Consider the following 25,999-nt stretch of genomic DNA (forward strand, 5'->3'; position numbering starts at 1 on the left):
CGTCGAGATCCACGGTGAAACGTGCTTTGTGAAGTTCGTCGTTCTGCAAGACTGTTCGAGGGACGTTATCCTCGGAATGAACTTTCTCTGCGAGTATGGCGCCGTCATTGACCTCGGGGCAAACCAGTTGACGCTGCGAAAACCTGTATTACCGCCGGTGTAGACCAACCCGACGTCAACCGCGATCCGAGTTATCGCCGACCATGTGAACCTACCGCCGCGGTCGAGTGTTTTCGTCACTATTATAACCTACGCAGCCATGCACGGTGAAGCTCTTCTGGAAGGCAGCGTCAAACTGCTCCTCGAAAAAAGAATTGGTGTCCCAAGAGGCGTAACGGATCTCCAAGAAAGACGTACAACTGTTCTTATGACGAGCTTTCGAGAGGAGCCGCAGCACCTAACGAAGGTTACCACCGTGGGCCACGTCGAGGAGCTTCAGGCGCCAGCCGTGGTCACCGCTATCTCCGAGGAAACCTTGTCGCCACAGCAGAAGAGCACGACGCCGCCGCCGCTCGACATCGACCCCGAGCTCCCAGCTGCGAAGCGCCGGCAGCTGGTTGATCTCCTTGCCGAATACAGTGACTGTTTTGCCACGACATAGAAGATTAGCCAAACACCAATGGCGAAACATCGCATTGTTACTGACGACGACGCACTTCCTGTCCACCAGTCGCCGTATCGAGTCCCCTTAAAGGAAAGGAAAGTGATTCAAGATCAAATCCAGTAGTTGCTCGATGACGACATCATTCAACCCTCAAGAAGCCCATGGGCGTCCCCAGTCGTCCTTGTAAAGAAGGACGGAACCCTGCGGTTCTTCGTGGACTATCGTCGACTGAATGCTGTGACGAAGAAGGACGTCTATCCGCTCTCCCGCATCGACGATACCTTAGACCGACTGCGCCACTCCCGATATTTTTCGTCGATGGACCTGAAGAGTGGTTACTGGCAGATTGAAGTCGACGAACGTGACTGGGAGAAAACTGCCTACGTCGCTCCCGACGGACTGTACGAATTCAAAGTGATGCCGTTCGGACTTTGTACAGCACCAGCCATCTACCAGCGCGTCATGGACACCGTGCTGGCAGGTCTGAAATGGCAGAGCTGCTTCGTCTACCTGGACTATGTCGTGGTATTCTAACGAGATTTCGACGAACACCTCAGACGACTTTGAGCCGTGCTTCAAGCCATCAAGACCGCCGGCTTGTCACTCAAGCCAACAAAGTGTCGGTTCGCCTATGGGGAACTAAAGTTCCTTGGCCACGTCGCGAACAAGGGTGTTCTACCTGACCCCGAGAAGACCCGCGCCGTAGCTGCATTTACGCCGCCGTCTGACAAGAAGGCCGTGAGAAGATTTCTCGGACTCTGTGCCTACTACAGGCGCTTTGTTCGAGACTTCGCCAAGCTATCCGCACCGCTGACACACCTCACGAGGGACGCCGTAAAGTTCGAGTGGACAGAAGAACACCAGAGGTCATTCGACGAGCTGAAACGAAGACTCCAGACGCCCCCGATTCTTGGCCATTTCGCCCAGTTTGCTGAAACCTAGATCCACACCCAAGCCAGTAACACCGGACTGGGTGTGGTACTAGTCCAAGTGCAGGACGGAGCAGAGCGGGTTATCGCATACACACGTCGGACGCTGTCTAACGCGGAGAGGAACTATTCAACGACTGAAAAGGAGTGCCTCACTGTCGTATGGGCAATAACATAGTTTCGCCCATATTTGTATGGAAGTTCTTTTCGTGTGGTCACAGACCACCACTCGCTCTGCTGGCTGGCGAATCTGAAGAACTCCTCCGGGCGCCTCGCTCGGTGGAGCCTACGACTGCAGGAGTTCGACATGACCGTGGTTTACAAGTCCGGCCGAAAGCACAATGACGCCGACTGCCTGTCGAGGGCCCCAGTCGAGGCCGGTCCTGCCTGCACCAAAGGGGACGACGATGAGTGTTTCCTCGACGCTCGGGATGTCAGCGACATGGCAGTACTCCAACGAGACGAGCATGAGCTCCGAGCACTCATCCAGCACCCAGAGGGACAAGGAAGCACCGTTCCCCGCGTTTTTGTACGAACACTGCCAACGTTCTCCATCCGACAAGGCGTGCTGTACAAGGAGAACTTCAGCGACAACAACATGGCGTGGCTGTTGGTGATCCCTTCCAGTCATCGAGAAGAAATTTTTCAAGCCTTTGACGATCACCCGACGGCAGGACACTTTGGTTACAGCTGGACTCTTGCAAGGATACGCGAAAAGTACTACTGGCCCAAGCTTGCGAAGACAGTACACCACTACACCCGATCTTGCCACGAGTGTCAACGACGGAAGAAGCCACCGACCAGACTGGCAAGACTTCTTCAACCTATTGCGCCGCCATCTGCCCCATTCCAGCAAATCGGTATGGATTTACTCGGGCCTTTCCCACCGTCGACGCAAGAAAACCGATGGATATTCATCGCAACCGATTATCTCACGCGGTACGCCAAGGCATAAGCCCTTCCATCAGGAACGGCTTTTGAAGTCGCCAAGTTTTTCATCGAGTCCATCGTCCTCCGGCACGGCGCTCCCGAAGTCCTGATCTCAGACCGTGGATCATCATTCATGCCCCGCTGACGCAAGAAGTCCTTCGTCTCAGCCACACCACCCTACTGAAAAAAACCATTTGGCGCCTATATGAAAATAAACGGGTCCATACCGGTAACAGTTTAACCATACCGGTCACCAGTTTGTCAAAGGAGTCGCCCGTATGGCTCAAAGGGGTCTCCCGTATGAGCCATAAGGGTCACCTATTTGGACAAACAGGTCACTCCTTAGTCAAACGGGTCGCTCGTTGGGCAAATGGGTCGCTCGTCTGGGCAAATGGGCGACTCGTTTGGGCAAAGTTGTCGCACGTTTGCTCAAACCGGTGACCATGTTGCAAACTGTACCGGTTTAATCAAACGGCTCTCAGGAGCCCGTTTGATACTGAACGTACAGATCGGCGGCGTGGGCACGCCTAGCGTTTCATCCGTGGCAGCCAATGTTTCCGGAAGGCTGGGAGCGCCGGTTCATCGATTTCAGATCGTCAGCGTAATGCAAGTAATTAAATTTATATTTCAATTGCGCTGATGTTCGCTTATATTGCAACTAAAAATAACACCTTTTTTTGTTGTTGTTTTACGTAAACGCGGGGCGTCGGTGAGCCGATATTTTTGACAGAACTTTAAAACTTTGTCCATCTTTGTTGCCTCAATTTACTTATTCAGCTCAAATCTCTCTCGCAGAAGACGCGACCGCGTGAAAGAATGTACGTCTAGACTCCGTTTCACTTTAATTCAAGACGCAGCGAAGGTAGCACGCGTGCACGCGGTTGCAAGAACATAGAGCATTGCGAGAGTACGCCCGCCGTTGCAGCAGTCAAACTAGTACTTTCTTCGCTCGGGCGCAAGCCGGGCTTCTGGCCGCCCCGCCGCCATTTCCAAGGTTCGAGCGTGCTAAAATGCGCGCGCGCGTGTTTTTTTTTTTTCTTTCGAGGTTACAAAAACACATCTCATTGGAATGCCTGGGGAGAGGGAGAGGGGCCGTCCCTGTGGTCCTCGCCCCCTCCCTCCTCTCTTGTCACCCATCACGTGACCTGCAGCCGCGCGCGAGCTACACGCTGATAAGCACCGAGATCCGAAAGGGTGCGCCGAGCAGCCGCTTTTTTTTTTTTTTCTTGTTGTCAGTTCCAGCTCGACCTTCGCGCGTCCACCTGCTGCGACCTGTCGCCTAACCCCGCGGTCTTATTAGGATGTCTCTCGACAACGTATTGGATGTGCACGAAAGCTATCAGTGTTCGAAAAGTCCTACGCCTATATCGGCAACAAGCGATTCTTCAAAGAAGTCAGGAAATCTTGCGGTTTGGTTGGGTTCGGCAACTGACAGCTTGTGCGCCACATCGTGTTGAAACTTCCAAGAAGCCGTTCCCTCTCATTTGTGTTTGTGCGGTGGTCCTGCTTTGACCGTGTCGACAAATATCGCGGATTACATCTTTCAAGTCCGCTATTTTTATGGTAAGTGCACTGCAACCTTACTTCTTGGCAACGATTGACCGTTCTTCTGCTCGTACTCTTCCAGATTATCTATATAATTATGCAGCCACTATTCTCGCGGCAGCCGGGCGAATAATTTCCCGAAAGTCTACCTTTATAGTCTAGAATTACCTCGGTTCTTGTTTGGTTTGCTATCTTCTCAGTTGTATAAAATCTTAGAGTGCCTTTCATTTTTCACGGATCGCTTGCACGTTTGTACTTGTCTACTGAAGACGTAATAAACTTTGAGGAGGATTGAAAACAATCTTTTGTGTCTGTTTTCCTGTCCATTTGCAAGCGCCTACGCGAGCACATTTGTTCTACGTGTTTCCTTCATGTTATAAATAGGTTTATGAGTTTCGGAACGTCTTAAATAAGTTTAAGATAACCAACCTACCAGACGATCCCCGTTTAGGGCTAGCGCATAATTTCCCGATTCAAAAGGCACGTTCAAACGTGTGGTCACGTGCAAGGTCGAACGGGCACCTGTATCAAACGGGCACCCGTTTCAAACGGGCACCTGTATCAAATGGGTACCGTTTCGAGCGGGTACCGTTTCAAACGGCTACCCGTATCCCATAATCACGTTTGATCCAAACGGGTCGACAAGTTTGCACCCGTTTGATTTACCAGTTTGCCACCCGTTTGAATTTCAAATGGTTTTTTTCAGTAGGGCAGCCATCGTCGCATCACGGCGTAGCACCCGCAGACCAACGGGCTGACGGAGAGACTCAACAAAACCATCGCCGACATGATCTCCATGTAAGTCGACGTGGAGCACAAGACATGGGACGAGGTGTTGCCGTACGTCACATTTGCCTACAACACGGCCGTACAAGAGACCACCGGACTGACACCCTATCAACTGGTGCATGGGCGCAAGGTAACGACAATGCTGGACGCTATGTTGCCCCACGAACCGGCTGTCGACGTGAGCAACGACGCCCAGGTGGTTGCCCAAAGGGCAAAAGAAGTCCGTCAGCTCGCCAGACTCCGGATTAAAGCCCAACAACGCGTCGACACTGGCCGCTAACACCTTCGTCGTCGGGACGTCCACTTCCAGCCCGGAGACAGGGTTTGGGTCTCGACTCCCATTCTTCGCCGTGGTCTCAGAGACAAGCTTCTCAAACGCTACTTCAGACCCTACAAAATCATTCGACGCCTCAGTGATCTGAACTACGAAGTTCTACCCGACGGAACGCGCCCATCTGCAAGACGCCAGCCACGACCCGAAGTGGTGCACGTCGTCCGGCTCAAGCCATATTACGAACGATACAACTCTGGACTTTCGTCAAAGAGTGAAAAGTCAAGTGTGACTCGCGAGTCTGCTATCCTTTTGCTGTGGATCTGTGTTTTCGTTTTGTGCTGCATCGGAACGATTCACTTTTTTTAAAGGGGGGATAATGCCGCGTGCGCAGCTGGCCAAGAAGGCAGCGCGCTCGTGGTCTAACGGTTATCGCGCGTGTTTCCACGCTGAAAGCCAGGGTTCTATTCCTGGCCGCGGAGGCGCATTTTTGTTGACTCTGTAATGTTCCGGTAAATTCTAGAACCATGTCGGTCATGTTCGAGGTCAGAATGTTCTACACGCCGAACCTCGATCCTGCGGTTTCGATCGATCCTGCGGTTTCGCCGACTTCGACGCCCGCGACGCTCTGTTATTATCCTTTGTACCCCTTTTATTTTTGGCACAAGTTCGTTTATTTGTTTCTGTTTATTTATTTTTTTTTTTGGTCACCACCCCGTGACAATATAGGAAAGTAAACGTACCTCGAACTTTTCGTGGAGTTTTATTACATATAGGTCGACGTTTCGGAATGAGCAAGGCCTTATGTATATATATATATATATATATATATATATATTAATTGTTCAAATTTTTAAGAAACTATTCCGTTCATGAGGTTATTTACTTGCTTTCAAGCAGCATTTCAAGTTGTCGGTGGCTCTTGTTCTTCAATTTACCCAACGAAAAGTGCCGGGTGCGCTGTTTTCTTGCTAAATAACAAGCAAATATTAAATATACCTGTAAACGTTGCTTAAAATTCCATGTCATTTGCTCGTTCTATATCACGTTGGCGTTACACAAAATGGAATGCAGAGAAATGCTAAAAATAAAGATAGAAAGAAAGAGCGAGCAAGTGAAGAAGAAAAAAGGCAGTTCGATAACGAACGATTTCGAGAATGGAGGAATAGAAGGATGCTATTCAGTAGTCTCGTCAATACATTCTTTTCATGCTTGGAATGACGAGTTCCAAAACTATAATCAGCTACACACCGCATAAAGACAAGAACGTGTAAAAAGCAAGAAGATTAAAAAGAAAGGAAGTTGCGAGAGGAGAAAGGGGCGTTTTCAGTGACCTCGTCGGGGATCGGATCTCGCGGTTGTTTTGTTGTACGGCACCTATAGCTACGAGCTCACGAAATTACAACACAGAAAAATAAAATAAAGAAAAGTAAAAGAAAGTTACCGCTCACAAGGAACAAAATAGAAAGTCATGAAGGGGGTCATCTTGAGAAAGGTGTTGGAGTCATCTAAATTCAGCTCTGTTGTCGGATTTGTCGTGGCAAAGGGACGGGGGCTTTTGTTGAAGACCTCAAGGATTGCCTCGTTGTCACATAAATAGCAGTGTCCCGCGGTTCTACTTTTCTTTTCCTATTGAGGCGCTCTCTTTACACCTAATTGTCGGCTATTTTTTTATGTTGCGCTTTCGTGTCTTTTTCGAGAAATCGTCATTTTGGTACTACGCAAGGTAGGAAAAGTTGAAAAGCGCACACGGAAACGTGGAAATGGGGAACACTGATATGTGACGTTCGTTTATTTTGACCTTGGGGAATTTTTCATTGTTAATACAACTTTACCGGTTCTACCTAAGTTTAAAATGCGCAGGCCGTTGCCGATTGCGGTTTCTTGAATGCCGCCTTTTGAATTATGTTTTCTCAAATGACAGGAGTAGAAGCGGTGAAAATCGCATTTGACACAGGAAGTTTAATATGGCAAGCTTGCGCCAAACGGAATAACTCACACGCCTCGTGATAGCAGAAAAAGCGGGCGGCGATTTGGGCGGCGTAATAGCAAGTAAAGCTTGGTTCAGACAGTTGCGTTTGACTGCGTTTGACTACGTTGCGGCAGCGAGAAACCAAGGCATCCCTGCTGCTTCTATCGCGTGCCCAGATGATTCCTTGAATTGGAATCCACGCTTCATACGAAGCACAGATGTGCCGGTGACCCGCTTTCGGTTCTCGCCGCAACGCAGTCAAACGCACTCAAACGCATGTGTCTGAACCGGCCTTAAGAACGAGACTTACTCTACAACTCCACGCGCAGCTCCCTGTCTATTTTGAGTCTGCATCTGAAAAGTTCTAACTAGAGCGTTCGAGCGTCCAAGGTTCAAGGTGAGAATGAACAGACACTATTGAGAAAGAGAAATTAGGACGAAATGTTAAAAGTTGCTTTTCTATTAAGAATGAGCACGAATCTTTTAGAACTGAGTGACCGACCGTTGCTTGCTCGACCGCGTGATTGGCCATATCATACTATTTTAATATAAACCTCACTCTTGCGCTCTTCTTAAAAAAAAGAAAGTTTATTGCTGAAGGACATCTAAGTAACATATAAACTTCAGAGGACACAATTGTATGTCCGAGAATAATTTTGCCCTTTTCATTATTACGTTATTTACAGATACCGTAGATATTTACCATTAAAGATCCACTGACACATAGTGAACAACGCCGACGGAAGACAATCTGCAGAGATATTTTAAAACGAGTGACAAAGCAATTGACAGCGACTTTAACCTCTACAACCCTGGTTCATGCAATGTAGTGTTCAAGATGCAATCGTCAGAAACGATTGAGGGCTCATTAAGCCGTTGTTTTATGGAGTAAAGAAACTTCATTCTTATCTATTTTTCCGCTACATTGAAGGGGAAACTGAGTGCATAATACACGTCGCGCCAAATACTCCGTCTGATTTAGCGGAGAAATTAAATATGTGTAAAAGTCACGTGTAGGTAATATCTATGCTAGATTTAGTGGGAAGTATCATTGATTTACGTCTCACGTGCAGTCACAATAGGTGACGTCGATTTCCTCACTAAATTTAGCGGGAAACTGGAGGTGGTTAGGTCACGGGACAGCATTTTCCCCTCCAAGTTTAGCGGAAAAGCTGAATATGTGCACAGGTCACTGGACGTCAGGTCACGTGACGTCGTTTACCTGGCCGTAATTAGCGATTAAACTGAATTGTTCCATAGGTACATGATATCAGGTCATATAACGTTAATGTTACGGCCAATTTTGTGGGGAAACTACCTTGGTCTATCGGTACCGTGAGCTAAAATCACGCGACACTGATTTACTGCAAAATTTAACATAGAAAGTGAATTAATGTGTAGGTTTCGTGATGTCAAATCACGTGACATCAAAGACTCCTTTAAATTTAGCGCGGAAAGTGAATTGCTGTAATGGTCACGTGACGTGAGCTCATGTTACTTGCACTTTCCCGCTAAATGTAGCGGAGCGAAATTGGTGCGTAGGTCTCGTGACATGATTTACCCCCTCCAATTTTGTAGCGGAAACATAATTGGTGTATATATCAGGTGACGTCAGACCGCGTGACATAAATTGAAGCCACATGACCCAAATACCAATTAAGTATCCCCACTAAATTCAAAGGGAAATGCACGGCGTACGGGGGGCACACTTTTGTGAAAGGGGGTTTCCGTTCAAGAGTATTTCATGCTCCAAAACGTATATAACATCATTTCCGCAAACTTCCAATCAAAATACAATCACAAAGTGACTCATATCTTGGTCTGCTAATGCATCACAGAACGTAACGTCATATTGCGAAACTAGAAAAAAAAAAAAAGCTAAGTTTGTTCTAAAAAGAAGTGTTATCTGTTATTGAACAAAAAAAAAGTTTGAGTGAAGCTGCACTTTAGCAGCAATTAAAATGTAGAGTCAGTTTCACTAATTTGGTGTCTTCAGTGATTAGCAGGTTGCCACAATAAGTCTGTGTTGCCTACAAAACGCACTGTCGCGAATAATCAATGTTTAGTGTAATGTTTTGCTTAATTATATAATTATTATTTGCATAAACAAACAACCTAAATGAAATAAAATTTTTATAAAGAAATATACAAGGTGTTTTTAGGTTAGACACTTTTTTTTCAGGAAAACCTTGAAGGCCACATTAATGCGATATGTTCAGGTGTGTTATACGACGGTGTGTGTTCCCGGTCAGTGCCGTTTGTGTAAATTTGTTATGTATATTTTTACGGGTGTCCGCTTGTTCGGCTAGTTTGTCGTGATTTTTATGCTGTATTCCGTCCAGGAGAAAGACGCGTCCTAAAAGGACACTGGGCAGTGTCTTTCCTCTGCGACAAATCCTGCGCACTGGGCTAAGGCAGCTCGCTGTAGCTGTCGCTTATCTTAACGGTACGTACAAGTTCTGTCAGCAGCGGGATTTTTGTTGAGGATTTTCGGGGATATTGCCGCGCGCCAAGTAGGCAGCGCGGCCGTAGCCTAAAGGTTATCGCGCTTGCCTCCCACGCGAAGGGCCAGGGTTCGATTCCTGGCCGCGGCTATGCATTTTTGTTAACACTGTAATGTGATGTTCTGGTGAAATCGAGAACCGTCTAGCTGATTCGAGGTCAGAATGTTCTACGCGTCGAACCTTCTGCGACAAATGCTCCAGAAGCCAACGTGTGTACAAAAGCGGCTCCGCGGGCAAGCCGGGGTCAGTCTCGTCCCAGCGTTCGACTCTGCTGTCACGCCGACTTCGACGCCCGCGACGTTCTGTTATTATCTTTGGTACACTTTCATTTTTTTTAAACAAGTTCGCCCCATTAAACGTTTATTTCTTCCTGTTTATTTCTTATTTATTGGTCACCACCCGTGACATTTTGGTGGAGGTGCGGGGTACCGCATGCCCGTGCAGCGTTCCCCTCCAAGAGCCCGCAGTGTAAGTCCAGTTTGAAGCCCAGTGAGGGGACCAGTCCCCGCGGAACCCAAAACTCGGACGAGCCGGCGCATCAAGGGAGAGGATCCTGAATACGGTTCGTTACTGGACAAGCCCAAGCCGAAGAAGACGACGATGGCCAACCAGTCGCAGACCCCGGCCGCTCCTGCCTTCATCTACCTGCCCGTCGCACCCCGGACTCCGACGCCATTCCACGGGGACGCCCACGAAGACGTCGAGGACTGGCTTCAACAGTACGAGCAGGTGGCATGCACAACCGATGGACGGACGACCAGCGCCTGCAGAACCTTTACTTCGCGCTCAAAGGAACGGCCAGGCACTGGTTCGAGAATCGGGAGACTTCGTGTATCTCGTGGACCGCCTGCAAGAATGAGTTGAGGCGAACTTTCACTAACCAGTATCGACGGGAGAGGGCCGAGGGCCTTCTTCGAATGAGAACCCAGGGCGCAAACGAGACCATCACAAGTTTCGTCGAGGATGCCCTGCGCCTGGTCACTCGCGCCGACCCTCAAGCCACCGACGAAAAGAAGTTGCGGATCCTGATGCGAGGCGTACGAGATGACATCTTCGGAGGCCTCGTCCGCAACCCGCCGACCACCGTCGAAACGTTTGTAAAAGAAGCGACCAACATTGAACGGGCCCTGCAAGCACGAGCCGCTCACTTCCATCGAGCTCCTGCCGTCGCTGCACCCACGCCATCAAGCTGCGCCCTCAGCCCCAATATTCCGGGGATCCGAGAAATAGTCCGGGACATCGTCCGTGAAGAACTGAAGAAGCTGATACCTGCCGCCGAACGTCCAGCTTCACTCTCGATCGCCGAGATTGTTCGAGAAGAGGTCCAGCAAGCGCTCCAGCTAGACGTTCTCACCGACGCCGCACCGGAACCACCAGCTGTGACCTATGCCGCCGTTGTTCGTCGTCCGCAGCCTCCTATTGCTCGGCAGTACCCATCTGCACCCCAAAGTGAAGTCTCTTCGCCGCAGTACGCGCCGCGCCAAGAGCAGCGTGGACTTCGAGAGACCGACGTGTGGCGCACGGATGACGGACGCCCGGTGTGCTTCCACTGCGGGGAGGCTGACCACGTTTACCGGAGGTGCCCCTACCGCCCCTGCGAGGATTCGCTCCAAACGACCGTTGACCTCGTTTTGGAAAACGACCAAGGGACATCGAGGAATACCTCCGTCGCCCTCCGTCACCAGCACCCACCTCACCACGAGGTTCCCGTTCTCCATCCCCCCGACGTTCCGCGTCGCCTTTCCGTCGGTCGCGGTTGACAGCCTGTCCCCCCTATCTCGTCGGGAAAACTAAGTGCGGCAACGCCTGGAGGTGCCGTTGCCGAAGCCGACCCGAGTAAAGAGCCTCCAAGAACGCCGGAGCGCTCCCACTCTCCCGACGCCACGCATCGCTACGATGCCCCTGCAACGGTGTCCAACAACCTAAACGTCGTCATCGACGGCCACGACGCATCGGCACTCGTGGACACCGGAGCAGACTACTCAGTCTTGAGTGGGAGGCTCTCCCTCCGCCTTCGAAAAGTCATGACGCCGTGGGAAGGACCCCAAATACGAACCGCCGGGGGACATGTCATCACACCAGTCGGGAGATGCACTGCTCGCGTCGAGATCCACGGTGAAATGTGCCCTGTCAAGTTCGTCGTTCCGCAAGACTGTTCGAGGGACGTTATCCTCGGAATGGACTTTCTCTGCGAGTATGGCGCCGTCATCGACCTCGGAACAAACCGGCTGACGCTACCAAAACCTGCTCCACCAGCGGAGGAACCCCAAGCGACGTCACCCACGGTCCGAGTCCTCGCAAACCACGTAAACCTACCACCGCGGTCGAGTGTTTCCGTACTTGTCGGGATCGATGAAGCTTCCTGTGGCGAAGTTCTTTTCGAGGGAAGCCTCCAATTGCTCCTGGGAAGAGGCATAGGCGTCGCAAGGGGAGTAGCTGAACTTCAGGATGGGCGGACTGTGGCCCTCGTGACGAACTTCCGAAACGAAACGCAACACCTCACGAAAGGTGCCGCCGTGGGCCATGTCGAGAAACTCCGAAACACCGCCGAAATCACCGCGATTACTGAAGAATCCTCGCCGCCCCAGCAAGACAGTACGTCGCCAGCGCAGCTCGACATTGACCCTAAGCTTCCGGACCCCAGACGGCGTCAGCTGGTTAACCTCCTCGCCGAATACCGCGACTGCTTTGCGACGTCGTCGAAGGTGCGCCAGACCGCGGTTGCCAAGCACCGCATCGTTACCGAGAACGACGCGCGCCCTGTGCATCGATCGCCGTGCAGAGCCTCCGCTAAGGAAAGGGAGGTGATCCATCAGCAAGTTCAAGAGATGCTGAATGACGACATAATCCAACCTTCAAGCAGTCCATGGGCCTCTCCAGTCGTGCTGGTTAAGAAGAAGGACGGAACTCTTCGGTTCTGCGTGGACTACCGGCAGCTCAACATGGTTACGAAGAAAGACGTCTACCCACTGCCCCGCATCGACGACACTCTAGACCGGCTGCGCCACTCTCGATACTTTTCATCGATGGACCTGAAGAGCGGCTACTGGCAAATCGAGGTCGACGAACGGGACCGAGAGAAGACAGCCTTCGTCACGCCGGATGGACTGTACGAGTTCAAGGTGATGCCCTTCGGACTATGCACGGCGCCAGCAACTTTCCAGCGTGTCATGGACACCGTACTGGCAGGGCTGAAGTGGCAGAGTTGTCTCGTCTACCTTGACGACGTCGTAGTATTTTCAGCTGGATTCGACGAGCACTTGAGACGACTCCGAACTGTTCTTCAAGCCATTCAGACCGCCGGACTCACACTCAAACCGTCAAAGTGCCGGTTCGCCTATGACGAACTGAAGTTCCTTGGCCACGTGGTTAGTAACGAAGGCGTCCGCCCAGACACCGAGAAGACTCGCGCCGTCGCGGCATTTCCAGCGCCGACAGATAAGAAGGCCGTGCGAAGATTCCTTGGACTTTGTGCCTATTATCGAAGCTTCGTTCGGGATTTCGCAAGGATTTCCGCACCACTTACGAATCTCACGAAGGACGCCGAGAAGTTCGAATGGGCCGAGGAGCGACAGCAGGCATTCGACGAACTGAAACGACGACTCCAGACTCCTCCTGTGCTTGGACATTTCGACCAGGATGCGGAAACAGAAATTCACACGGACGCAAGTAACGCGGGACTGGGCGCAGTACTAGTCCAAGTGCAAGAAGGCATCGAGCGAGTCATCGCCTACGCAAGTCGGACATTGTCCAAGGCGGAGAAAAATTACTCCACTACTGAGAAAGAATGCCTTGCGGTCATCTGGGCAATAACGAAGTTTCGTCCGTACTTGTACGGGAGCCCGTTCCGTGTAGTCACGGACCACCACTCGCTCTGCTGGCTTGCGAACCTGAAGGACCCGTCAGGACGCCTCGCTCGGTAGAGTCTTCGACTACAAGAGTTCAACATGACAGTGGTCTATAAGTCAGGCCGCAAGCACAGCGACGCCGACTGTCTGTCCAGAGCCCCCGTCGAAACCCCTTCCGGCTGCAGCGAAGACAATGACGACGAGTGCTTCCTAGGAGCAGTGAACACCGCCAATATGGCACGACGTCAACGGGACGATCCTGAGCTGCGCGCATTAATCGAGCACCTGGAAGGGGGCAGGAGTACCGTGCCACGTGTCTTCTCACGAGTACTGCCGACTTTCGCCAACCGACAAGGTGTACTCTACAAAGAGAACTTCGGCGACAACAACACACCGTGGTTGCTGGTAATCCAGAGTGACCTTCGAGAGGAGATCTTCCAAGCCTGCCAGGACGACCCGACATCCGGGCACCTTGGTTACAGCCGGACACTGGCCCGTATTCGTGAAAAGTATTACTGACCGAAGCTCCCCAAGACCGTCCACCTATACGCACGATCATGCCACGAGTGCCAGCGACGCAAGAAACCGCCGACGAGGCCGGCCGGACTTCTGCAGCCCATTTCTCCTCCAACTACACCCTTCCAGCAGATCGGAATGGATATACTTGGTCCTTTTCCGCCTTCGACGTCGGGGAACCGCTGGATCATCGTCGCCACAGATTATCTCACGCGGTACGCCGAAACGAAAGCTCTTCCTTCAGGGACTGCTGTGGAAGTCGCCAAGTTTTTCATCGAGCCCATCGTCCTCCGGCACGGCGCTCCCGAAGTTCTGATTACAGATCGCGGATCTTCGTTCATGGTCCAGCTGACGCAAGAGATCCTTAGTCTCAGTGGCACCGGCCATCGTCGAACCACTGCATACCACCCGCAGAACAACGGGCTGACCGAGCGACTCAACAAGACAATCGCCGATATGATCTCTATGTACGTCGACGTAGAGCATAAGAAGTGGGACGAGGTGTTGCACTACGTCACGTTTGCCTAAAATACGGCGGTTCAGGAGACCACTGGATTCACCCCTTTCCAGCTGGTACATGGTCGGAAGGTAACGACCATGCTGGACGCAATGCTGCCCCATGAGCCATCTGACAATGAGAGCGACGACGCCCAGGCGGTTGCTCAACGCGCCGAAGAAGTCCGCCAGCTCGCCCGACTCATGATTCAAGACCAGCAACGCGTCGACGCGGGCCGCTACAACCTTCGTCGCAGGGATGTTCACTTCCAGCCCGGAGACAGGGTGTGGGTGTGGACGCCCATCCGGCGACGCGGCCTCAGTGAGAAACTGCTGAAACGGTACTTTGGACCATACAAGGTACTTCGTCGCCGCGGCGAGCTGAACTAGGAGGTGATGCCCGACGAAACAAGAACATCATCACGCCGCCCACCACGATCTGAAGTCGTCCACGTCGTGCGCCTGAAGCCGTACTACGCTCGATAGGACTGTGGATCTTATGTGTTTCAAGTGACTCTTTAGTTTGCCGTTCTTTTTATGTGCTTTGTTTTGTTTTGGGATGCATCGGGGCGATGCACTTTTTAAGGGGGGAGTAATGCCGCGCGCCAAGTAGGCAGCGCGGCCGTAGCCTAACGGTTATCGCGCTTGCCTCCCACGCGAAGGGCCAGGGTTCGATTCCTGGCCGCGGCTATGCATTTTTGTTAACACTGTATTGTGATGTTCTGGTGAAATCGAGAACCGTCTAGCTGATTCGAGGTGAGAATGTTCTACGCGTCGAACCTCCTACGACGAATGCTCCAGAAGCCAACGTGTGTACAAAAGCGGCTCCGCGGGCAAGCCGGGGTCACTCGTCCCAGCGTTCGACTCTGCTGTCACGCCGACTTCGACGCCCGCGACGCTCTGTTATTATCTTTGTACCCTTTTATATTTTTGGCACAAGTTCGCCACATTAAACATTTATTTCTTCCTGTTTATTTCTTATTTATTGTTCACCACCCGTGACAATATTAACTCCCGTGATTCGGACAAACCATGTAGTAAAGCGGCGATAGTACGGCGGCCATCAATACCGTGGCTTTAATAATGGCGAGCTCGATGGATGAGGAAGTTCTAGCGTTGGGTTTATAGGTGCCATCATTTTTTCTGACGGTAGCGGCCCCAGTGTTGCAGATTTTCTTCATGTACTAGACGAAGTTGCGAAGATGGGGACCTCAAATAATTAGCAGTGGATAGGCATGGCTAACCTCATGATGATTGGAAAAGCATTCACCTTCGCCTGGCTCTACGAGCAAATGAAGACGGTGGAAACGTTCCATTAATTCAAGGAACGAATGCTCAAAAAGTTTGATGACGAGTCGGAATGTGTCACACCCTACTGGCTTTCAACTGTCCGACATGAGGTGAAGAGGTGAATGAAGATGTGAGGGGATTGGCCACGCGTCTGCAAGCGTTTGGTACTAAAAGCGTCCCTCTCTTCGAAGGAGCCAAATCAGATAAACTTTGTACGGCTGCAGAAACTGTGTATCAACAGAAGCTAGTGTCCTTGTTTCTCAAACGGACTGCATCACTTTGTCAGGCGCGGCGTCCTCTCAAGGGACCCAGCTAACATCGAGGAGCCCATAGGGAATGCCACTCGTGTAGAAAAGAACGAGAAACTGGTAGCGTCCAGACCCACCGTACGTGCACTGGATGCGTGCGGGGAAAAAAGTGAAAGCGGCGTTTTGTCCCAGCGCCTTAACAGGTTGAAAAAGCTGTTGGCGGAATATGTCTCCCTACGACGGGCCGCAATAAGGCAGAGTAATTCTCGCTATGAGTAATATTGTCACCATTTGTGTTGCTGGTATTGAAACAGGATCGGTTACAGAAATAGAGAGCGCCGGGCAGAATCGAAGATGAGAAAGTTGTTGTTGTTGGATACGTTTTATTTATATTTAGAGGGGGTACGACACGACCGGTTTCATGCCTTGTCATGAAGGGGAAAGGTATGAGGATGCAGAAATGGGAGAGGGGGTGCGAGGGGGGAGGGGGAGAGGGCTTACAGAAGGCCGGCCAGACCGGCCGTCCTCAAAAGCCAAGAGTGAGTTGAAGACCCGCCTCTTGCACTCTCAAGAAAAAAGGGTGTAAAAAGGTGCATCGTTACACCCTTTGTCCCATATAATACACCCAAAACTTCATTACGACGTACTGAGCCCTATAGTAGAACAGACGACCCCAAATTTTACGAGGGGCTTGATAACGGTGTTATATAACTTATTCAACAGCTAAAGTGCGTGTCAAAGACCACATAAAGAAAACACCGAGTTTATACAGTAAAGCCAAAAAAAACCCGATTTTTTTTTTTTTTTTTTTGTAGACGGCAAAACGTACATTATCTATTTTAATAAGTTCTACCTTACGGTTATCAAGCCCCTCGTAAACGTTCGGGCAATCTGCTCGACTGTAGGCCGCTGTACGTCGAATTGAAGTTTTGGGGTGTATAATATAAGACAAAGGGTGTAGCGATACACCCTTTTACACCCTTTTTTCTTGAGAGTGTGACGTCTGTGGGGCCTGTCGGTGCCGTCCAGGCCTCGAACGTCATTTCTGGCGGTGGGCCGAGCTGCGCTAGTGCTATGTCCCTCTCCTTTCGACTTGCCGGGCACTCCCTAGCAGGTGGCGCAGGGTGGCGAGATGCGCTGAGGACTGGGTGTTAAAGAAAGTATCGGGGATTAGCCCTCCGGTTCGGTTGGCTTGAGGTGGCAATGTAGGGGTCGAACTACACCGGTCGCATATTGCATGCTCTGGCAAACGTAGCCCAAAGCGGGCCAGGCGATACGGTGTCCATGCACAGCCGGTTGTGATTCGGCGTAGCCGGACCTCGGCCGCCCGCGGGTATCCCCTAGGGATGGTGGTCGGCACTCAGGCAGCCGGGTGGACAGGCGCCGCTTGGTTTCGGTGCGCGGGTGCTGTGGTAGTGAAGGCCCAGTGCTAGCGTCGGAGCCAAAAGGTGCATCCAAGGGTCGCAGAAGCGGCTGACCGGCCGAGGGGAGAGACAAGAACGCCCTTGCCAGCCGGTGCGCCGCTTCATTGCCCTCTATGCCCGCGTGGCCCGAAACCCAAACGACCCTGATGTGTGCGGCCGATCCCAGGACCAACTCGAGTCCCGGTACAGCCGCCCGGATGGAGCAGAACGTTGGAGTGCGAGGGGGGGGGGGGGGGGGGGGGGCGCTGAAGAAAGGCATGCCTTGACCGCTTCCGCAGAGTCTCTGTGCAGGAGGATCTCGGTGGGAGATAGCCCTCCGGTGGCGCTGTCGCGGGGCGCCAGTTCAGCTCCCAGCAGGATCGCCCGCAGCTCAGCCTCCAGCGAGTCAAGCCCCGGTGGAAGCCGGACACCAGTGGTCGATCTCAAGGATAGGCAACAGGCAGCTGCGGCAGTAGATCCGGACTCGGGATCCGCGGCCGCGTCACAGTAGTATCTGCGTACTTCAAGGTCGTCGGCGTTGACGTCACGTTCGTGCGCCGCAGCTTGGGATCGGCGGCGGCCCGAATAGCCGCCTCCAGCATGGAATAGCGTCGGCTTGCCAGAGGTCGTCAGGCTTGGCAAACTCCAAGGTGGAGGGGGTGTGGCTGGTGATGGAACTCCCTCAACGGGTCGCAAGCCCAGCAACCCGAAAATGGATCGTACCGGTATGGACCGTGAAAGGCGGATGTGCTGCCCGAGGCATGCCTCGTGTAACAGGTCTCCAATGGTGTTGAGTCCAGCATGGGCCTGCAGCGTGTCAACCTACGTGAAGTTCGGCAGGCCCGTGACGATACGCATGGCACGCCGATTAAGGACCTCTAGGGCCTCACGCTGTTTCCTTGTGATGCCTACGTGCTGTGCCCCGTAAAGCATCTTGGTTTGGATGAGGCTCGAGAAAAGCATGCGTAATGTGAGAAAGGCGCCGCGTCAAGCCGCTTCCCTTCATTGAACCGGCCCGCAAATAGCGTGTTATAAGGGGATGTCGACTCAGAGGACTTTCGAGCTGGAAATATATATAGCAGCCACATTAGAAAAATGCCGGCGCGAGAAGAGAAGAAAATGTCGCGATCAAAGTTTGCGCAAAAAGCAGCCCGGTTATCGCGGGAAACGTTGGAGTAAATAATCTCCGTTTTCTGGTCGATACGGGGTCAAATGTCTGCCCCTTAAAAGAGTCGGTCTTCAGGGAGTTGACTCAGGGGGCTCGCAAGTTCGACGAGCATCCACGTGCTATGTGCACAAGATTGGTGGTCATAAGAAAGGAATAACTGAAGACGTGTGGCTGCTATGTCATAGCACTCGAGATCGGTAGCACGTCGTTCTTCCACCAGTACTTTGTTTTCACCGACAGCGCAATGATCCCCGTGCCTGTATTCCTGGGGCAGGGTGTTCTGCGAGCCCACGACTTGGACCTGCTAACCGCCATGATTAATGACGAAGAAGTGCGCATTTGGAGCTGGTCCCCGAAAGAGCTGGTGAGAAGTGCTTGTTCAATCGGGACACCTATTATGTTGGTACAGGAGTGCGTCATTCAACCCAGGAAAGAAAAAAATATTGGCTGGCGGGCTTCCAGGCAACAGCCCGAGCAGTACAATGGGAATGGTAGAGATGATGGAGATTTAGCCTCATGGACTTCTAGGAATAGACTGTCTAGCGTGTGTGGAGTGAAAGGAACAGGTGCCGGTCAGAATACAACACTTTCGTTGACTTTGATGCGTTTGCCCAAGAACGCGTGGGTCACTATTTTCGTTGCCGTGGAATCCGACGCACGGCTAGAGGAAACCGTACTAACTTGCGATACGGCAAATGAGAAGTCAGAGCGTGTTTTCAAAAGTTTTCCGACCTATCTGCCTCAACAAAGCTGGACCACAGAATAGGTTGCTCCTGTATATCGCAGAGAATATAGAATACCTTTCGGCCGATAGGTACGGGATGGAGTCACAAGCCCAAGCCCTGTTAGACAAGGGCGTGATTGAGCACTCCCTTTCACCCTGGGGTGTGTCCGCTTTGCTCGTTCAGAAGCCTGACGGATCTTGCCGATTCGTTCTGGATTATCATTGCTTAAGCATGGTGACAATAATCAACCCGTACCCCTTCCAAAATATTCAGGAGACCATCGCTCAGGCGCGTACTGCAAAGTACTTCACCGTTCTGTACCTGGCACCAGGTTTTGGGCAAATAATATTGGACGAGAACCACCGAGAAAAAAAAGTGAAAGCCGTTTACCACTCCCTGTAACACCGAATTAGAGCGCAGCTCTTGAGGAGGAGGATGGAAGGGTACTGGGGGGTGAAGTGACGTGGGGAGGGGGGTCATGTGACCTTGGGGGTCACGTGACCTTGGGGGGTCACGTGACGATGCCGATGATGTCATCAGTGACGTCACTGATGACGTCATCCGTGATGATGACGATGACGATGCGGATGCCGGTGACGTCATCAGTGACGTCACTGATGACGTCATCAGTGATGATGACGATGACGATGCGGATGCCGGTGAGGGCATCAGTGACGTCATCAGTGACGATGACGATGCGGACTCCGATGACGTAATCCGTGATGATGACGATGACGATGCGGATGCCGGTGACGTCATCAGTGAGGTAACTGATGACGTCATCAGTGATGACGATGACGATGCGGATGCCGGTGAGGTCATCAGTGACGTCACTCATGACGTCATCAGTGATGATGACGATGTGGATGCCGGTGACTTCATCGATGACGTCATCGGGGAGGTCACGTGACCCTGGGGTGGTCACGTGACTTCGGGGGGTCACGTGACTTTGGGTGTCACGTGACCTTGGGGGTCACGTGACCCTGGGGGAGGGGTCACGTGACCGCTGGGGTCACGTGACCTTGGGGTGACCTTGGGGGCCACGTGACCTTAGGGGAGTGACCTTGGGGTGACCTTGGTTACGCCGACGGCGACGCCGACGCCGCTCAAGCCGGGAACGGGCCCCTAAGAGCTGCGCTCTAAAACTGCCTTTAACACGGCGTCCGGTGACTGCGAGTGGCGAATAATGCCAAGGTAATCCTGGTGGGACATTTGTGGAAGTACTGCCATATGTACTTAGACGACGTGATTGTTTACATCCACGACTTGGGCCAGGAAGTGGTGGATGTGGATTAAGTGCTGATAAACCTCCAGGTGGCAGGCACGCTTGCAGTTGAGACCGTCCTAATGTCAGGTCCTAAAAGATGAACTGGAGTTGCCATAGTGTTACCGCAGACATGTGAAACAACTTCGGAAAAAAAGTCGAGCCAACGACACTGCTCACCTCATCAAACCTAGAGTTCGTCTGGAACGAGGAAGCTCAAGCGGCCTTCATGCTAATGAAGGATGTTCTGACCAGTAACTCGCTGCTGTGATTCCCGTGCTTCTCAAGAAACTTCATCGTCATGAACAAGGTATCTGGCCTGGGCTTGAGTGCTGTGCTGGCCTAGTACTTTGACGGGGAGGAACAGCCTGCAGCATATGCGATCCCTCAACTCAACGTGGTAAGAAGGCTCTGCGGTGCCGTGGAGCAAAAGTGTATAGGTGTGGTGTAGGCTGTGTGCCACGTTCGCTGCTACTTATTTGGAAAACATTATCGTGCCGTCACCAATTGAAACGCTCTGAGATAACGTATATATTTCCTTACTTTAACTTTCTCCTCGCGAGATGTTATATTTTGCTGCAGGAGCATCCTTTTTTAGATTGTCCGCCGGGAGGGCAAGCTGAACCAGGGTGTCGACACTCTAAGTAGGTCGGTCGTTCGGGAGTTGGCAGACTTCGACAACGTTGGACACGTAGCGCTTTCGCCAGGAACAGCAAACAGGCAATTAACTGAATCATCTGCTTTTACAATGCCGGAAAGTAGACGGTCGCTCCGGGAATAGTTTCTGAACAGCGAGGGGCTGCTGTTCCGAAGCGGAGCGGATACAGGAGCGAGCCATGAGGTGCCTAAAGCGCTGGTGGTTCTGTCTACTTCATTGAGGAATTAGTTGACAGTGGCTACGCATGAAGTGCCTTGTTTAAGCGGGAACACTCAAGTCTATGTAGAAACTTTCTCGAAATTACTACTGGTCGTGCATGAGAAAGGATGTCTTTAGCTACTGTGACTGTTGTCACTCTTATGCTCTGCGGAAAACTCATAAGGGCCGCAAGCCTCTACCTATGCGGTTGTTTGAGGAGATGTCAAAGCCGTTCCAACGGAAGTCCATGGACATTATATGGGGCCCCTGCCCGCGTCAACCTAGGGCAATCGCTATCTCCTCGCGCTTGTCGAAGACCTCACCCGGTATGCTGAGGTGACCCTTTCCGAAGCAACTTGCAGAGCCCGTGGGCGAATTTTCATGCAAAAACATTAAATGTCCCATGAAGCGAAGCTGGCGTTATCTAATATCTGAAGAAGAGAAAAATGACACCTATTTGCCAATTGACAGAGCTAAACAGCTCCTAAATGTTTCGGACTGAGCAAAACAACATGTAAATTCCCGTTGGTTAAGGGAAACAGTATGTAAATTCACATTGCCTGCAAAGCGGACGCACCTCAGCTACTGTTTGTACATGTACCCAAGAAGCGTTAAAGCTGGTTCACCCATCTGGAACCGCCTACGACCGAGTATAAAAAAAATAATTTTAAGCCTCTTAGGACTGCCATTTGTGCAGCGTGGGGCGGTCATAAGCCGTCACAGGAGGCCTATAAACGGGTTTTGTCGGACTCGGCGTAGTAAATTGCAACAGTGTGAACTAGCATTAAGACTAAAATTTTATCCAGCATTCGGCCTTGACCATGATTCCAATACGATTTAAGAGACTCCCTTCAACTTTACCTGGACCTCAGGTATTTTAAAGTTCTAGTAAGTAGAGAGCCTTCACTTTCAAGGTTGGATCTACATGATATGAACGTCTATCTGCTATACAAGCCAGAGCGCCGGCCAGATATGCAAGTCTCTGCTGCAACCTTTGCAGCACTATACATTCTATACCAGATCAGAGCATTTCAATAAAATCATTAAACTTCTTTCCTCAGTCATGTAAACTACTAGTGCAACCTCAAGTTTTATAAGTCACGAATATTTCCGGGGTAAATAAAAACGACGCTAAGGCAAACGATAATATTTTTTATTAGCCACAGTAGTAGTACTCTGGGTGGTTCGCAAGGATATACACGGGCCTTACGCGTGAGCATCTGCTAGCCAGTCAACCAGAGCAAGAGAAATAAAATGTCAAACATGGAATAAGGGATAAAACAACGGGAACGACGAAAGTAGGAGAGTTAGGTCTGCACTTTAAGGAAAACCTAGGCCCGCGCACCTCAACCCCGACGCCACGCGCAACACGCCGGCCCGGGACACAGGCCGTACGTGAGCGACATAGCGAAGCCCAGTTAGGAACTTGTCCTATGAACCCGCCAAGCGCACAACACCTCAGCGTGGCACCCAAACTGAGCCCCGGCCCCTTGCCATCCCACTAGACTCTGCGCAAAACCCCAGTGCACGGAGACCGGGAGTTTTGAAGATACTGGGCACAACATATCGCTGTCGCTAGCCTGAGAAAAAAAGATACAACACGCCAAAGTATAACCGTCTAATTCTTCGTGCATGTCGCACTCCCAACATATCTAAGGCGTTTGTTCTAAGATCCGGATACAAGCGCATGATAGCACAGAACAGTTCAGCGCAACTGACACCAATTTGCCTTTTGTCAAAACGACTCACTGAGAACAACGCGAACTTTCGAAACGATCTGATCAGCGTCTCTCTAGTGCTCCGGTATCGCAGAACCGGGATTCTCAAGGTAGCAGATAACATTTGCGTAAGTTTGCAACGAACACTCTCAACAAGTGACAGCGGTCGTTTGCCTGAAGGCAGCCAGCATTCCCCTGAACTGTACCAAACGCGACCAACGCTTCCATCGCCGCGATGACGACGCGGCGACATCGCCGGCTAGGGAAAAACGAAATCGCGCAAGCCGCTCGATTCGTCGAAAAAGGTGGAATATTATCCAAATACAGATTCAAACGTGAGGTACGATGTTCGGAGGATCATATAGTATATACAGATATTCTTCTGGAATGAGTTATAAACATGAAGTTGGCAAAACTCATTTAAACTTTCATTACACCCACGGACGTCGAGAGGCATTTGTCTGAATAGACTGACAAGAAGCCAGAACTTGTTTGTGGCTTTGGATTGGGACGGAGCAATGAAATGATATACGACTGAGGCATAGTTTCGGTTTCTACACTTTTCTTTTACGATTATTATATATAGGGCCGGGGTCACTTGTGTGATCATTACTGCAGCTGTCCTGTTCTCTACGCACCTTGAAGTCGCTTTTTGGGAAGCCGACATAGTGTCCCAGCTGCTCCGGTTATATGTTGCGTTATAGCATTTGTTTGCCGGAGTGAGATATACTCTCATCAACTTATGCCTATCCCCTTCCTCAAACATAGGATGTTCGACATCTTAATTAAGCTTGCGTTTTCATTTGTGAATAACGGCAATTGCTTAATCAATAACTAAACAGTTTTTTTTTACTAAAAATATTAGTATTTCGTTTTAATTTTGTCAGGTTTCGTTTTACTTACAGGCCGTGATTTACGGCTCAGTAATAAGGGTTGTATTGACATCTCCAAAATCACGCACAGCTGACAAGACACCAGTGACGTAGTCAAATAGGAGGCGTGGGGAGCATTCAGCATCAAACCCCTCTGCCCACCTCCACCCCCCCCCCCCCCCCCCCTTCGAAAAATATTCCTGTCTGCGTCGGTTATTCGGCGTAAGAGAAAAGGCTCTTTGCAGTTTACCTCATAAACACACACAACAATTCAAGGAAGCCTGCATTCTGTGTTTGGAGTGGGATTAGCTGAGCATGATTATCAGTGTTGAGTTGAAGCGAATTAGTTATTGTCGGTGACAGGTAGTGGAAGCTCTACATCTCTTTCCACTTTTGCAGAGCGAACTGTCGAGAGGAGGCGACCCCATCCCCAGTGTTTACTTTACATCCCCAGTGTTTACATTCAAAATTGCTACAGCTTGCAACACATACAGCCTTGCAATTCAGTTTCTAACGTACTGCGTGTGTGGGAACAGAAGGTTTGTCCCCCTCCGGAGCTATGTAGCTACAATCTGTATAAGCGTGCGTGGTCAGCACACTCAGAAGCTTAAGAACAAGAACACAAGGCAGCGGAAGATACGCTTGCCTTGACAACGCAGCACAACTTATTTCTGAATATGTCTACGCATGCACCACTAGAACGTGGAAGACGTGGCCCACACTTCGTTTCACGATCAGTGCGAGCAAAATCAATATGAAGTCGATGTTGACACTTCATGAGCTCTCCTTTGACCGAATTAATAGTAAATAACAGAATCAAGATGCATAGAAAAAAGTATTAGTTGCCCCGTATTTCCTGCTGTGCAATAGACGGCATGGAAGATGTATGCTTTGACTGCTGAAGAATTGTATTAACATCGCTCGAAACAATAAAAACAAAATGTTGTCAAAAACAAGCTTTTTCTTCAGGGGATGTCGATCCTAAGCTTATTTCGTATATTTAAATTGTATCAATCATGGGTTCACGTGGAACCTATCCAAACATGGATTAAAACTATGCTTTTTTACCTTTAAATGAAGATAAAAACACAAAAAGAGTTATATTTGCGGTATTCTTTACTTTTTATATTCATTACGTTGTACCCATAAAGGTGTATCCACACGACGGACCAGATTGCTCTTTTGGTCCGCGGGCCGCGCATCACGCAATCTTACGTCACCGGTTTTCGAGGTCCGCCGGTGGTCCGCGGCCCGCGCTTCTGAGAAATGCCAAGCGACTTTTCTCGCCCGGACCTTGGCGGCGGACCGCGGCGTTTTTAGTATAATTGAAGCGCTAAGTCTGGCAACAAGCTGACTTTTGTTGTTTGGATTGGAATCTATATCCGAAGTCGTTTTCTTTTGGCTCCAACTGTTGAAGACGAAGAAGACGAACCTTTTGTTTTGCGACGATGCAACTTTTCACTTCATCGCGCTCATGGAGCAATTCCCCGCTCTGAGGGATAATAGTCACGACGAGTACTCAAATAATCATCTAAAGATGTCCCCATGCCTTTTTCGGTTCACTTAAGTCGTCCTCGTCCTCAATAGTCAACGCCAAGGCCGCCGCGGCCAATCGTTTCTTTCATTCAACATCCATCTTGGCTCCTTACAAATAGCCTCAAAGCAGCTCGCTGCATGCGTTTGGCGGAGCTGTGAGGTCGAGGGTTAGACCGGCCCGTTCGCTCTGTCGTCTGCTCTTTTGGTCCGCCGTGTGGATGCTCATTGCAGCCGGGCGGCCCGCGGGCCGCGCATCACGTGATCAATCGGTCCACGGCCCGGTCCGTCGTGTGGATACACCTTTAAGGGACTTAAGCGATGTTCCGTGGAATAAACCTTTTTTTTATGTACCTGATTACTAGCGCCAACTGCGCGCGTTTTATGCGACGCGTGGCCAAGGCTTTCGGAACTTCGTGGGCCGTTCGGACTGTTTCGCTGGTTAGGTGCTCTGGCTAGTGCAGACCGGATTCCATGTGTGGCGGCGGTGTCGTACGTGAGTCAGATGAGTCGTTCCCA

The 25,999-nt window shown here is 50.8% G+C and overlaps 1 pseudogene; it reads right to left on the reverse strand.

Annotated features, from left to right (window-relative positions):
• LOC121833140 overlaps window positions 1-15,584 on the reverse strand; it is a 42,230-nt pseudogene extending 26,646 nt beyond the window's left edge.
• Between the last annotated feature and the right edge of the window lie 10,415 nt (window positions 15,585-25,999).

This window comes from Ixodes scapularis, unplaced genomic scaffold, assembly GCF_016920785.2.
Source record: "Ixodes scapularis isolate PalLabHiFi unplaced genomic scaffold, ASM1692078v2 PGA_scaffold7__128_contigs__length_106722199, whole genome shotgun sequence".
Classification (NCBI taxonomy): Eukaryota; Metazoa; Arthropoda; class Arachnida; order Ixodida; family Ixodidae; genus Ixodes; species Ixodes scapularis.